The sequence below is a fragment of the Oratosquilla oratoria genome, chromosome 31, assembly GCF_046742065.1.
Source record: "Oratosquilla oratoria isolate Oo_2021 chromosome 31, ASM4674206v1, whole genome shotgun sequence".
NCBI lineage: Eukaryota > Metazoa > Arthropoda > Malacostraca > Stomatopoda > Squillidae > Oratosquilla > Oratosquilla oratoria.
This window is the reverse complement of record NC_134807.1, coordinates 41,650,138-41,665,137: the sequence shown is the minus strand read 5'-3', so window position 1 is coordinate 41,665,137 and position 15,000 is coordinate 41,650,138.

Sequence of the window (15,000 nt, the reverse complement as noted above, 5' to 3'; positions counted from 1 at the left end):
ATATAGTAGCAGGGAAATAATATGAAGGAGAAAGAAAGGCAGGAGGAGATGGAAGAGAAGGATAGTAGTGAAAGAAGATGGAGGAGAAAGAAATGTAAGAGGAGAAGATGAATGAGATGGAATATATTGGCGTAGGCAAAGACAGAGTTCGAGCAAGAGTAGGAGGAGTAGGAGGAGTAGGAGGAGGAGAAGGAGGAGAAGGAGGAGGAGGAGAAGGAGGAGGAGGAGTAGGAGGAGTGGTTAGTGTGTCACAGCTTTTATTGTTCATGAGAGGATAATGTTGAGCACTCGTTCATTTGCAGCTGCCGGATGCTACTGGCCTCCAACATACAGCCTCTTATCTCTGTGCTTCTTTGTGTTGCAGGGGGGCTTGAGTAAGGAGTTCGGGGTTTAGTGGATTTGAGTACTCGTCTTCAGTTTTCTCTTTCGTTTTAAGTTTTTCTCTGCAATAACATTAAACGTAAGGAGCTTACAACACGAGATACTTCGCTGTAGCCAAAGAGGCCACCTTTATCTTATGTTGTAGGGTGGCCCAGGCAAGTGGCAATCACTGGCAGCTTCTCGTATTACTGATCGAACCTGGATCAGCGTTGCTACAGAGTTTGAACCTAACCCGCCATAAGGTGGTTAAGGTCAGGATTCTACGCCTGGAGGCACTGAGTATATGTGGCCGAAGGCGTCACCCTTGCCCTATGTGCTGGGACTGTTGGGACATTCACTGCTGGAAATAGGAGAGAAGTGCGGAACTCAAATTCACAACTAAGCGAAAGCAAGACCAGCATGCTTCCAATTACGCCACCAGCGCCACAGGGCACAATATATGATAAAATACTTTGTACTAACTTAAGCCATACAATACAATTCACATAAGAGGCGAACTCAGTTGAATAAACCGTTTAGCCTTGACTTAAACTTCTGAAGAAGCTTTATAGTGCTCCAGAGAATTGAAGGAATTAGTTGCACAACCATCTGTCTCCCATCTTCTTCCTCGTTCCCCAAGACCTCTGCTCGGAGCAGTTCCAATCTAATTGATCCGCTAAAGACAGTTGAGACTGTTTCCACTCTGGGTTTGGTTTTAGTGAACTGTCCTTGATTTCCTAAATAAATGCTTTTACCCTATTGACCTCTAATATAATGTGTGGCATTTTTAACCCGAAAAATTGAATATATAAAAACTTTCTTTATACCCCTATCTTATAGTTGTCATAATGTTTCAACATAAACATGAACTGTCTTCTGCTGCTTAGTGTTCAATAAAATCGTTGTGATACGTGCGCATGACTTCAGTAATGTCTTGAGACTGAGAACAAATCAACGAACAAATGCAATACACTGTCTTACGTACGCTCGATCTCTCATAGCGAAGCAGCCAACACTCACAGACAGCACCAGGGATGTATACTTTGTAGTATTACTTTCCTGTATTCTTGAAATAGCATGCAATTCACCTCATTTCTTTTAGATACTTATTTAGCAAAATTTTCGTAAACGTGCTGATCTCGCATTTGCTTGGTTGGGGATTCCTTACCAATCGGCAACAGTGAATGTTACCCGTCCTAACATTCCCTTAAACGCATAATAGGGCGAAGGTGACGGCTTCAACCGCAGGTAGGCATCTGGCGTAGGATCCTCACATTCCTCTTCTTTAGTTCCCTTATTATCGCTCAAGAATAAGGACCGTTACAGATGGAATCACACTAAAACGGTCTTCAAGTGATCAGTGAATGACGCTTATGTTTCCAGGCTCTTTATCATCATCTTTCCGGAGGAAGGGGCGCCACGGAAGTGAATGAAATAGCCTGGCTTGAGCACCACCCGGAGCGGAAGGGATCGATGAAGTCTGGTTTAATCACCAGCGTCACGCACCATCAATATCTGTCACGTGCTGTCAGTATCTTCCGCACTGCTTGGTTGTCAATGGAAGCCCTAACTAATCTCGCTATAGTTGCCTGTTACTGCTAGATAACTAAATTCGGTGCATCCTTTTCCAATCTGGCTCTACAGTACTGCTCTGTATAAAAAATTTGTATTTATTATTATGTTTTTTATATTTATTTTTTATAATTTCTATTTTTAAACAGTTGTTAACTCCATAAAACCATTACTTTTTATGGAAAACGCAGAAACAAGAAATTGCTCAATTAAATGTACTATAAAAATCAGTGTATTTTTGCCAACGTGTTTTAGGTACTGGTAATGTATAAAAACTAATTCTAAAATTAATTTTAATACAACTTGCTCACAAAGATATCGGAATTATCGAAGTGGAGAAATACATACATGACAAATATTTCATTCATGGTTACTATGAAAATAATCATAACGTACTCTAGTACTCTGTGATAGAGGTTATTAACCGCACAACAAAGCCAATCAAATAGCGATCAATGGCAACTCAAGACACACTAACGACGGCTCCCATTGATATTCCTCGTTCCAGGGTGCAGGTGACCTAGGTAACATTGATTTTTGTAATTAATTTATTTATTTGTTTATTTATTTGTTCATTTATTTATTCATCCATTTATTTTTTCACTTCTTAATCTATTAATTTCATTTATTCATTTATTTATCTATTTATCGGTTTATTTACTTATTTATTGATTAATGTATTTATTCGTTTATTTGGTCATTCATTCATTTGTTTATTTGTTGATTGGTTTATTGATCTATTATTTTATTTTTTATTCATTTATCCACTTATTCATCTATATGATTTTATAACTATTTTAGTAATGATGACGTTTACTAACCTAAAATCACTGAAACAATTACCTTTCGAAACTCCGCATGGTATGTCATGAAATCGTGCAAGCCATCCCCCCCCCAAAAAAAAAGCCTGTCATTGAACTCGACTAATCCTCAGTGACAAGGTTATTTTTAAAGTGTTATGTGATAAGAAAAAAAGTGAATGATATAGTTACTTGTAGCTGTCCTTGAATATGCCAGAAGCGTGGCAAGGACAAGACCTTGGATCCATTCCGTGACTGTGTAAAAGTGCTAAAGGCCAACACTCCACCTTCACCCCCAAACACAACTACCGCCAACTCTTCATCTGCACCCGCCCTCCTCATATACTTGTACCCTCCTTTCCTCGTCTTTTAGTTGGTGTTAGATAATGTACAGGGTTGTATTGATTACTGAGAGTAGTTCGCGTCTGGCTTCCCTCACTACGCTAGTCGTTTATGACTGGGTATCGATATCTGATGAGGATTCGAGGCAAGACGGGAAGGAACTGGCTCCCCTCAGTACCACATCATCCCGAGGCTTTGGGCATGTCTCTCAACCAGACATGACCTTATGTTCTCTCTCTCTCTCTCTCTCTCTCTCTCAAAAAAAAAAAAAAAAAAAAAAAAAAAAATATATATATATATATATATATATGTATATATATATACATATATATATATATATATATATACATATATATATATATATATATATATTTGGATGATGGAGAACATAAACACAGGGGAAGGCTCGGAACCCTAAACACTCTAACGTTTCGTTCGCGTAGAACTTCTTCAGAGAGTGTATGTAGAACTGCAGTTGAAGTTTATGTACTAAATCTAATTATCTTTTCGGACACTTGGGAAAGGTAGTTTTTCTGGCGTGTTTTAGAATTAAAATACTAGTTTCTTTAGCTAAATTGATAAACCCTCCTCGATGATTCGATGAATTATTAGTTGAAATATATGCTGATTCAACAATTCTTCTAGTGAATTTATCAAAACCTTTATGTAGCACTTCAGCTTCTCTCCAGTTTGGTAAATGATCGAATTTTTCCGCATGAACTACTAAAGAATTAGATGTCCTATGTGTTTTTATGTCATTTTTATGTTCATAAATTCTTTTTTCTAATCCTCTTGACGATTCGCCAAAATAAGCCATTGAGCAACTATTGCACGGGATTTTGTATACGACGCTGTTTTCGGAATTGGTTCTCTTTTCAGAGGTCTTTATTAAATCACCTATCCTCTTGTTAGTTATTTTAGCTATGTTTATGCCTGATTTTGTTAAATATTTGTCTATTATTGGTCACATTTCTGAGCCAGGTACTGATATAAAATTTGTATTATTTTTATTTTTATCATTTCTCTCTTTCTTTCCGCGATTGTAAATATTTATTGCTTTTCTTTTTGTTCTTTTCAACATTCCCTCTGGATATCCAAGTTTGTCAAAGGTTTTCATAATGTAATCAAATTCGCCTTCTAGGTATTCATTACTACAGATTCGTAGTGCCCTGAGAAAAAATCCTATTACTATACCACTCTATTATGTCTAAAATACTTATCAATATGTCAAATGATGGAGAGCAACAGGAGGTTATTTGGCAGGAATACCACAGAAGACGCAAGTTGGATAGATGTGTACTACAACGTAAATTTCTACAGGATTGCTTGGAAGAAAAGGTCCTTCCTAAATCGGCTCCGAAACAACTGGTTAGTGAGAACAACCCATTCGGTAAGTGTGCTAAAGTATATTTAGAAGAAGCTTGTAAAGATTTAGACAACAAAATAGAAACATTACGTGATAAAGTGAAACTACCAATATGGAAACAGGTCCATAAGAACGGAACACCGATACCGGATATTTGGTCACCGGACATTTGCCCATCAGACATATGCCCACCGACTCATAAATGTACTTGTAGATTTGGAGTGCAATTACCATCACACCTAACTTATAGATTAGAAAAAGAAAAGACACCACAAAATGAAAGACTAGAGCGAAAATTAAACAGTCTATGTGACAACAGCGATTGGAATAAAATTGGAAGGTGTGAAATAATAACAAATCTTTCAGATAGGAGATTATCGAATACTGAAATTCAAGCTCTATCGCTAGGACTTAAATTCGACACTGGTATTAACACAAGGGGATTCACAGATTTTATTAAGAGAAACTATAGATGGAGTGACAGTGATATTGAAAAAGGATTCAAACAGGGGATTGTTACATGTTACCAAGCGTTAGCCATTAAAAACGAATGCGTCATCCCCAGAAGATTCAAGAAAGCTTTAATAAATCTAGGCTTAGACAAAGACATAGTAATCACCAATGCAGATAAAGGAGGTGGTATCGTGATCTTATCAAAAGAGGACTATATCAGTAAAATGTTAGAGCTCTTAGATGACGACAATACTTATCGAAAAAACATATAGGTTTCGTAACGAATGAAGCAGATAAATTAAAAAAGCATGCCAGAAAAATTCTTAATAAAACTGAAAAAGGAAAGAAATTAATGTGACTTCTGGAGGAATACCCCAATCCTCCCAGAATGCGCGGTATTCCAAAAATTCACAAACCCAACGTTCCAATGCGACCCATAACTTCAGGGGTTGGCAGTGCACCCCACAGACTAGCGAAATGTCTAGCCAAACCGTTATCACAAGCAATGGGATCGATCAGCAATACACATTTGAAAAATTCTAACGATCTTTTGACAAGACTAAAAGATTTAGATTTCACGGGGAAAAAGTTAGTAAGCTATGATGTCAAGGCGTTATACACAAATATTTCCACTAACGGTGCGTTAGAAGCAGTAAAGAGAGTAATAAAAGATATGAACGATACTGACCTACCCATAAGAAAACAAGATTATATAGAATTGATAGATTTATGCGTAAATTTCGGTGCGTTTACTTTTAATGGTGACGAATATGAACAACATAGAGGTCTCGCCATGGGTAGTCCTTTAAGTGCAGTGATGGCCTGTCTATATATGGAGTTATTAGAAAAAGAAAACTTTATCAGAATCAATGGTAGGGGATCATACTGGTTTAGATATGTAGACGATGTCCTCGCAATCATCCCCGAAAACACCAATGTAAATAATAAAGTGAGAATGCTTAACGCGGTCAACAGCGATATTCAGTTCACCGTAGAAGAGGAAAAAACGGACAATTGCCCTTCCTAGATACGTTAATACGACGAGTGGGAAAAACTGTAACTTTCTCAGTATACAGAAAGGAAACAAACAAAGAAGATTTAGTACATTACTTCTCCGCACATGATGATAGAACAAAGAGTGGTATAGTAATAGGATTTTTTTCTCAGGGCACTACGAATCTGTAGTAATGAATACCTAGAAGGCGAATTTGATTACATTATGAAAACCTTTGACAAACTTGGATATCCAGAGGGAATGTTGAAAAGAACAAAAAGAAAAGCAATAAATATTTACAATCGCGGAAAGAAAGAGAGAAATGATAAAAATAAAAATAATACAAATTTTATATCAGTACCTGGCTCAGAAATGTGACCAATAATAGACAAATATTTAACAAAATCAGGCATAAACATAGCTAAAATAACTAACAAGAGGATAGGTGATTTAATAAAGACCTCTGAAAAGAGAACCAATTCCGAAAACAGCGTCGTATACAAAATCCCGTGCAATAGTTGCTCAATGGCTTATTTTGGCGAATCGTCAAGAGGATTAGAAAAAAGAATTTATGAACATAAAAATGACATAAAAACACATAGGACATCTAATTCTTTAGTAGTTCATGCGGAAAAATTCGATCATTTACCAAACTGGAGAGAAGCTGAAGTGCTACATAAAGGTTTTGATAAATTCACTAGAAGAATTGTTGAATCAGCATATATTTCAACTAATAATTCATCGAATCATCGAGGAGGGTTTATCAATTTAGCTAAAGAAACTAGTATTTTAATTCTAAAACACGCCATAAAACGACCTTTCCCAAGTGTCCGAAAAGATAATTAGATTTAGTACATAAACTTCAACTGCAGTTCTACATACACTCTCTGAAGAAGTTCTACGCGAACGAAACGTTAGAGTGTTTAGGGTTCCGAGCTTTCCTCTGTGTTTATGTTCTCCATCATCCAAATAATTTGTCTAAAATACTTATCAATATATATATATATATATCATCCTTTGAATAGTGATAGTGTTTATAGGGGTGATACCTAGGAACTCTCGTGATCAGGATGTTGGTGTCGATGTTTTGGTAATGATACTGATGGTGTTGCAAGTGGTGGCGGCGGTAGTAGTTATAGTGGTACTGGAGATGGAGTTCTCCTCTAGATATATCCTTTACCTTGGCCTTGTATGTTAAGACAGGTGGAGCTAGCGTCTGTCAAGAACAGTTATTGTAGAACGAATTAGTGGGAAGTTACTCTGTAATTCGTGTTCCTTGAAAAAAATAAATAAATAAATAAAGAACCAGTGGGGAAATGACGGCCTCATAACCAAGTCGAAAAACACGGTGTTCATTGCTTATTTGACTTTCTTGACTTGATGCTTGGTGCCAAGCATAAAAAAACACTCACCCCACTATGAAAACAACTTCTAATGACCACAATTATGTTTTCCCGCCAACCCAAAATGGCGTCAGTTGCTAACTCGCCTCCACGGAGTAAACGTGTTTTGTAATTCTGGTGCTTCTTGCCTTGTGATAAATATATTGTTCGGTAATTATTCAGTTTCAATTTAGCCACCCAATTACATAATTATGGTGGTAGGTGTAAAACTATTGTGAACGTTTCTTTAGTGCTTTCAGTATTTCGGAACGTTAGATGGAACTTTGAACATTTGAAATCTCTGGCTAGCCAGTTTCGTGGCATCGTGTGTGTTTTCTCCCCCCCCCCCTTTTCAAACAAGTGATTTTATTCAGTACCATTGGAAAAATTTATACCAGTGACTTGAAACAAAATTTTGCTTACTTAAGCGCAGTAACAGTTTTTTCTAGACTCGTCAAGTGATTTTTTTTATAGTCTCACTTTAGCATTAGCATCGTCTGTATGAACCTTTCTATTATATTCATCTCCCATTGTCACCTGATCGCTTCTTGGTCTTGTTCCTGAGTGCGTCTACTGTAAATCTGGAGTTCGGATAGAATAGGATTTCTGAACAATATTATATCTACGCAATCGTATCGGCCAGTAATATTCGCTCGTTGCTTTCCCAGTGACTGTCGTCCCTTTTTCTAGTGATTTTTGCATTAGTACTCAGGCTAGTACATGCTTTATTGTTAATGCAATACCATATTGTTTTTCTGATTATAATGAATAGGGTTATATATAATTACTTTTCCGGCCAGGCGTGTTGCCTTATTAACGGACATGTTTGTTTACGTCGTAACGTCATTGATGACGTTAACGTTTTCTTTATTTATTAGATATTTGACTTCCTACAATTCTTTCATTATAAATCTTGGAACTGTGATTCACAAGGAAGTGTATTTACATGCCTTAATTGTGAATAGTTTGTATTAATAACATTCTTCCTTTGTGTATTAGGCCAAATATTATTGTTTACGTTCTTTCAGGTCATTGTTCTGATTCCAGAAGTGCATTCATTGCATTTACCAGTATTAACTGTATGTATTTTCTTTGTTTTGACTTTGATATTACTATGAAGTGGGTTGTTCTCTTATTCCTCTTTAAATATGTCTAAACAGAAGGTATCGTTCTTTCTTCATACATCAGATCCATTTAACAGGGTAGACATACTTTCACAATATTACATCAGGATCCTTCTGTTCTTAACTTTTCTTGTAAAGATCCCCAATATAAAGCTAATTTTATTCGCTAGTGGGAAGATTGTATTTTAGATACTAATGTTCCAACGGGGTCTGAGAATTTTTTTTTCGTGTGGTCACAGCTTGTGTCTAATTCATTGGCTTCTGAGATGTTATCTGCTTCGTGTCTCGACCCCAATTCTTTGAATTACAATTTTGAACGGTTTTGGTATAATTTCCCTTTTTCTGATACCTCTGTAAGCAATTTCTTTCAATGGTGGCTGACTTATGTTCTTACATCCATATTGGGCACTCTTAAATGTAGGCATGCTCAGACCCAGGCCAGCAAAATTTTTGTTGAAACCCTCGATTCTCACTCCCATTCAGAGTGGATAGATACAGGTACTATCACTTTAGATAGGTTCCGTCTTATTTTGGAATTTCCGTTCTACATTTTTTGTGCCTTTTGATAGGAGAGCTGCATCTTCTTTCGACTATAACATAAATGAGACCCTACTATCTTTCGCAACAAGGCTTTCTGGTTCCCTGTGTATTAACAATGCTCAGTAACATGCCAATGTACCTAGTTCTCGTCCTCCACCCCTTACAGTCTTCAGTTCCTACTCACAGCTCCCATTCGTCTACAGTTACCCCTCCTGTACTCACATATACCTATTGTACTAAGTCAGGTAATTCGAGTGCTTTTTGTTTTTGCCGTAAGCGTCATGTACACAAGTCAAGGCGGTCCCCTGTCTGTAGGAATTTATCCAATGTTTCTTCTAATGTAATGCATGACCTCTCTAGAGTAGAGTCGCAGGATAAGCTTAGCTACTGTCATATCCATGGTCATTGTAAATATTCAACTGATCAGTGTTTCAAGGTTTTGAAACTTAGAACTGAGACTTCTCTTCAGCCTAGACACTCTCCGTCCCATTTTCTCCAGCGTCCGTTTCACAACCCAAAGGTTTGATCAGTCATGCTCGGTCCCAGATCATCATCTTGGTGGCTGCTGAGTCTTCTCAGTTAAACCTTTCAATTTCTTACCGAGAATACACCTATTTCAGTTACTGTAGATAATGATGCAGAATGTAGTCTCATAAGTAGAAAAGCTTATTATGCTCTCCGGGATTTGTACAATCTCCCTTTGTTTACTCTTTGTAATATTTTGCATTCTGTACAAGGTTCACCCGTGCCTATTATTGGGTCTGTTCGCGTTCCCTTAAGTTTTTCCTTGCATGCTACAGTTTTTCATGTCACTTTTGTTGTTGCATTTGGTATTGCTCTTTTGTGATTGCCTCTTGGACATTAATGCTCTTACAGCGCATGGCATTGATATACCTCCTCGTCGCTGTGTAGTGACTTCCTGTAATTTTGTTAATCCTACAACAGATAGGTCAGTTTCCATTTGTGATCTCCTCCTGCATGATCAGGTCGTACAGTTGCCTTCCAAAGGACCTCCTTGCTTTAACTTTCCTATTCTTTCTTGTGCTGTTGTTGTTGTAGGAGGGCATCATATTGGACCTTCTAGTACAGTTCGAGTTCCAGTGCGCATTTCAGGTGCTCCAATTGGGTCTGACATTTTATCTCAGCCTGACGTTGTTCGTGTTTGCCGCCTTGTTTGGAAGGGAGGCTCTCCACTATTCGCAAGGATCATGTTACCACAGCTATGGTAACCAACGTCACGGGTGCTCCTCTCACTCTCCTGGGAGTCACAAGGGCTATTTTAAAGTAATTGACGTTGATGCTTTCCAGGATTCGTCTCCTCTCATTGCAGCTTCTGTACTACAGTCTCCACAAGCAAGTAACACAGCTCACTTGGCATCCAAATTTTCAATGTTTGTAGGTAGGATTAATTTTCCTGATGAGACGCTTCGTCTCATTGAACTGTTAGTGACCCGCCGTCAGGGTTTGTCTTTGCCTGGTGATCCGTTAGGAGTTACAGATCGTTACAGATCGTCTACCCGAAAAAAACTGTAGGATGCCAACTTTTTGCTCAAGGGATTCAGCAAGGAGCCGAAATCCTCTGGGCGACAAGTGTATCCCGTCTCCTTTATATAGATGATTCTTACCGTAAAAGCTATCCCAGTTGTCAACAAATGCCCTTCCTTTCTTCGCCTGGATTTCCTTTGTTTCTTCTTCCTGTAAACCCACGAGAGCTTGAAACGAGTACCTGCAATCGAGCAGGGCTGGTGAGGACTTTTCCCCATCTTTCCGCGCCTTCATTGTCACCGTTTTCCACCCAGGCTTCAAACTTGGTTTGTCTTCCGTATTTTGGGCCTTCGAGTGGAGAACTCGATTCTCCTCTTTAAGGCAATTTACAGCATCCTGCAAAGCTTCAATTCTACTAAGTAGAGATTGTACCTAATCGGCGCTGAACACTCTGACACAGCCACTCGCCATATCACTATTTGAAGCAGTTACCCAGTTGACCTGACCTGAGTGATGACTACCGCTAAGATGGAGTGTTTAGGCAGGATGTGGCACAGCCAGTGATTCCTGAGTACTTTGGATACGGCACGTGAGTATTGGCCAAAAATGCAGCAGGACCTCTCATGTAGCCCAGTGTAGCTCTTGTGCCCAGAACAAAGGTTCTACGCACACTGTTCCCACCTTAGAGTACCCTACTCCTTCTCACCCTTTTCACACTATGGCTATAGACCTTTTACAACTGCCACTTAGTACTCAAGGTTCTGTGTATGTCCTTGTGTGTGTTGGGTCACTTTAGTCGTTTTGTAATATTGGATCCCTTACGTAGCAAGTCTGCTCCAGTAGTAGCCCATGCTTTAGTTTTTCATGTTTTCTCCCCATATACTACTCCTTCGGTGTTCCTTAATGGAAATGGGTCGGAATTAAGGAATGAGGTTTTAGCAAGCATTTTTGAGCGTTACGGCATCACGTAAACATTAATGACTGTTTACCACCCTGCGTCCAATGTTCTCATAGAAAGGACGAATAGGAAGATTTTGGATATACTCAGGTACGTTGCTAGTACACTTCATGAATCTTAGAAGGATTGGCTTCCACATGCACGCTTGTATTAACAGCACCATTAATGTCTCTACGGGCAAGACGCCTCATTACGACATCTATGGAGAGGAAAAGGACTCCCTTATGATGTGCTTCATAGTCCTGCTCGCCCCCTCTACAATATTGAGGACTATAGTCAACTCCAATATCACCCATTGCATAGTATTTATAGTTCTTTAAGAGGTCAACTTGATATCTCCAAAGCCAAAATATTAAAACACCAACAAATTTGGGCTAAGCCTGTTAACAGTATTGATGGTCGTGTCTATAAGAGCATGCCTGACCGCCAATCAAAACTTAACCGTAAATTTACAGGTCCCATCTTAGTTATTGGGAAGTTGCATCCCAATGAATTCAGGGTCTTTGATCCTTCCCAGGGACTGAGCGAAGTGGTGCATGTTAATAGACTTAAGGTGACATGAGTGTCTATCCCTGTATTTACTCAACCTCCACCAAGGCTCCCTGTACAAAACTCTGTCTTCTGTATCTACCCCTCACAATTATAATCTTCGTTGAAGGGGTTCTATGTCATCATAATTATATATGTCCATTGCTTATGTTATTATTCATGTTTGCCTTGACCTGTACTTTGTATCTTGTTTCTCTATAAACTGTATTGTTTTTATGATATGTGTATCGTGTTTGCCTACTAAGTGTATTGATTTGTATAATATGTAATTTTTGTTTAGTGTTTAAGTGTCATGTCCCGGACGTCCGGTAATTGCTGTCTCTTTGTCTCACGTTAGCTGGCGCCAGTTCTTTTCCGTATTTTTTTTTGTACTTGTATACAATTCTTTTGTGTATTTCTTGTACTTGTATACAGTTCTTTTGTGTATTTCTTGTATTTGTATACAGTTCTTTTGTATATTTCTTGTCTTGTATACAGTTTTGTGTATTCCTTGTGCTTATATAGTTTTTTTGTGTATTTCTTGTGCTTGTATACAGCTCTTTTGTGTATTTCTTGTGCTTGTATACAGTTCATTTGTGTATTTCTTGTACTTGTATGCAGTTCTTATTTATATATATTGCTGTTTTGTATGGGTATTCCTATGCATTGTCCTTATGTCACGTATTTACTTATGTTATGTTTATGTAACTGGTTGTGCTAATGTCATAATTCTTTTCCAAACTTTTGAAATAGCCTGTAATGTATGTGGGCTGTGCTATATATGGTTTGTTTTTGTCTTGCCTGGTCATTTCTTCTTTTCGTTTGCTCGGTGGGGCCACCGAGTGGTAATGGCCCAACAATGTTGTGATGTACATGCATGTTAAGGGCATTGTACGATTGTCATACATTGTACTTGTGGGTAGATTGGGAAATACATGCTTTCCCCTTTTATATATAAATACTATGAGTTTTGAATAAATTAGTTTATTAGAATTATTGTATTAATTAGTTGCATTTCCATTTGCCATTTTGTAAGAGAACCATGTGGTTGTGTCTGTTTTCCCGCCAACCCAAAATGGCGTCAGTTGCTAACTCGACTCCACGGAATAAACGTGTATTGTAATTGTGGTGTTTGTCGCCTTGTGATAAATATATTATTTTGTAATTATTTGGTTTCAATTTAGCCACCCAATGACAATCGAGCCTAACCTAACCTAACCTAACCTAACCTGACTTAACCTAACCTGACCTGACCTAACCTAACCTGACCTGACCTAACGCAACATAATGTTACCTAACCTAACCAAACCTAACTTAACCTAACCTAACCTAACCTAACCTAACCAAACCAAACCAAACCAAACCAAACCAAACCATACCAAGCCAAACCAAGCCAAACCAAACCAAACCAAGCCAAGCCAAGCCAAGCCAAGCCAAGCCAAGCCTAGCCTAGCCAAGCCAAGCCAAGCCAAGCCAAGCCAAGCCAAGCCAAACCAAACCAAACTTAATCCAACCTAACCTAACGTAGCCTATGCTAGTGTGGAAAGTCTACAGTTGATCAGTGTGGGGGGGAATTCTACAATTGAGTGTATTTGGGGTGGAAATTCTACAGTTGATCAGTGATCAACAGTGATCAGTTGATCAGGGGCGGATTCTACAATTGACCCCAATATTGTTTCTCTATACGCATATGAATCTAACAAAGAGTACAGGTGGTGTCCACATTAGTAGGTAAATGCTTCCTGGTGCGAGTCCTTCAATTAAAGACACCGCTTAATCCTTTCATGTCCGGAATGCACTACGTTCTGGGCCATTCAAGTCGTCGACATTACAAAGCCGAGCAGAAGACTCAAGGAAAGTTTGTTACAGTCCGGGTTTATGGCCATTAATATTGACTAAATCAGAATCACTCAGGCGTGGAAGCGTATTCAGGTGGTCACATCTTACAACTTCAACCGTGAATCCGAGTACCTTATTCTCTTTCGTAACCCTTTCAAGGGTGGTATCTTTTACATAGGTTCTTCTGAGCAAAGCCAGATATTCGGTGAATAGGCTGACTCTTGGAAAATGCAATCTTGATTACTCGATATCCATTCTCATTCTCTCTCTCTCTCTCTCTCTCTCTCTCTCTCTCTCTCTCTCTCTCTCTCTCTCTCTCTCTCTCTCTCTCTCTCTCAAAGGATTACAAAGGATTACAAAGGCGGAGCATACCGACAGGAGACCTTTTGATCCATATCTAGGTCGGATGCGAAAAAAAAAATCATATTAATAATAAAATAATAAATAAAAACTATGATAATGTAAATAACAAATAAAATACATAAATAAATGCATAGGTATAGTTAAATAATAAACAAACAGGTAAATAGTAAATAATAATAAATTGACATATAACTAATAATAAATGAAAATCAGACAGACAAATAACAAAACAAAAACAAATAATATAAAATAAATTATAATCATTACAGTATCTTGCTTAGGTGCTTATCTAAATGATTCTTAAAGCTTCGAACTGAACTACATTGCACTACCTGTGCAGGAAGTTTATTCCATTCATTAACTACACGATTGGCAAAGTTGTTTCTACCTACTTCCAAATTGAATCTATTTCCGGACAGTTTGAGACCATTGTTTCTTGTCTGATTCTCATTCAATGTGAAAATTTTGTCACTTTTGATGTTGTCAATTCCCTTTAAAATCTTAAAGACCTGTATCAAGTCACCTCTGAGTCTACGCTTTTTTAGGGAAAACAGATTCATATGTTTTAGTCAATTTTCGTATGATTTGTTTTTGATATTTGGAATCAGTTTTGTGGCTCGCCGTTGTACTTTTTCCAGTCATTCAATGTCTTTAATTAGATTCGGTGACCATACGGAAACAGCATATTCCAAATGTGGACGAACTAACGATTTATATAGCTTGTTAATGAGTGATGGACTTTTGAAATCAAAAGATCGCGCAATCAGTCCTAGAATCTTATTTGCTTTCTCAGAGGCTGAAATACACTGCTTGGATGATTTGAGGTCGTTACTGATAATTACGCCGAGATCTTTTTCACTATCCACTTTTGTTAACGAATTTCCAAATAACTTG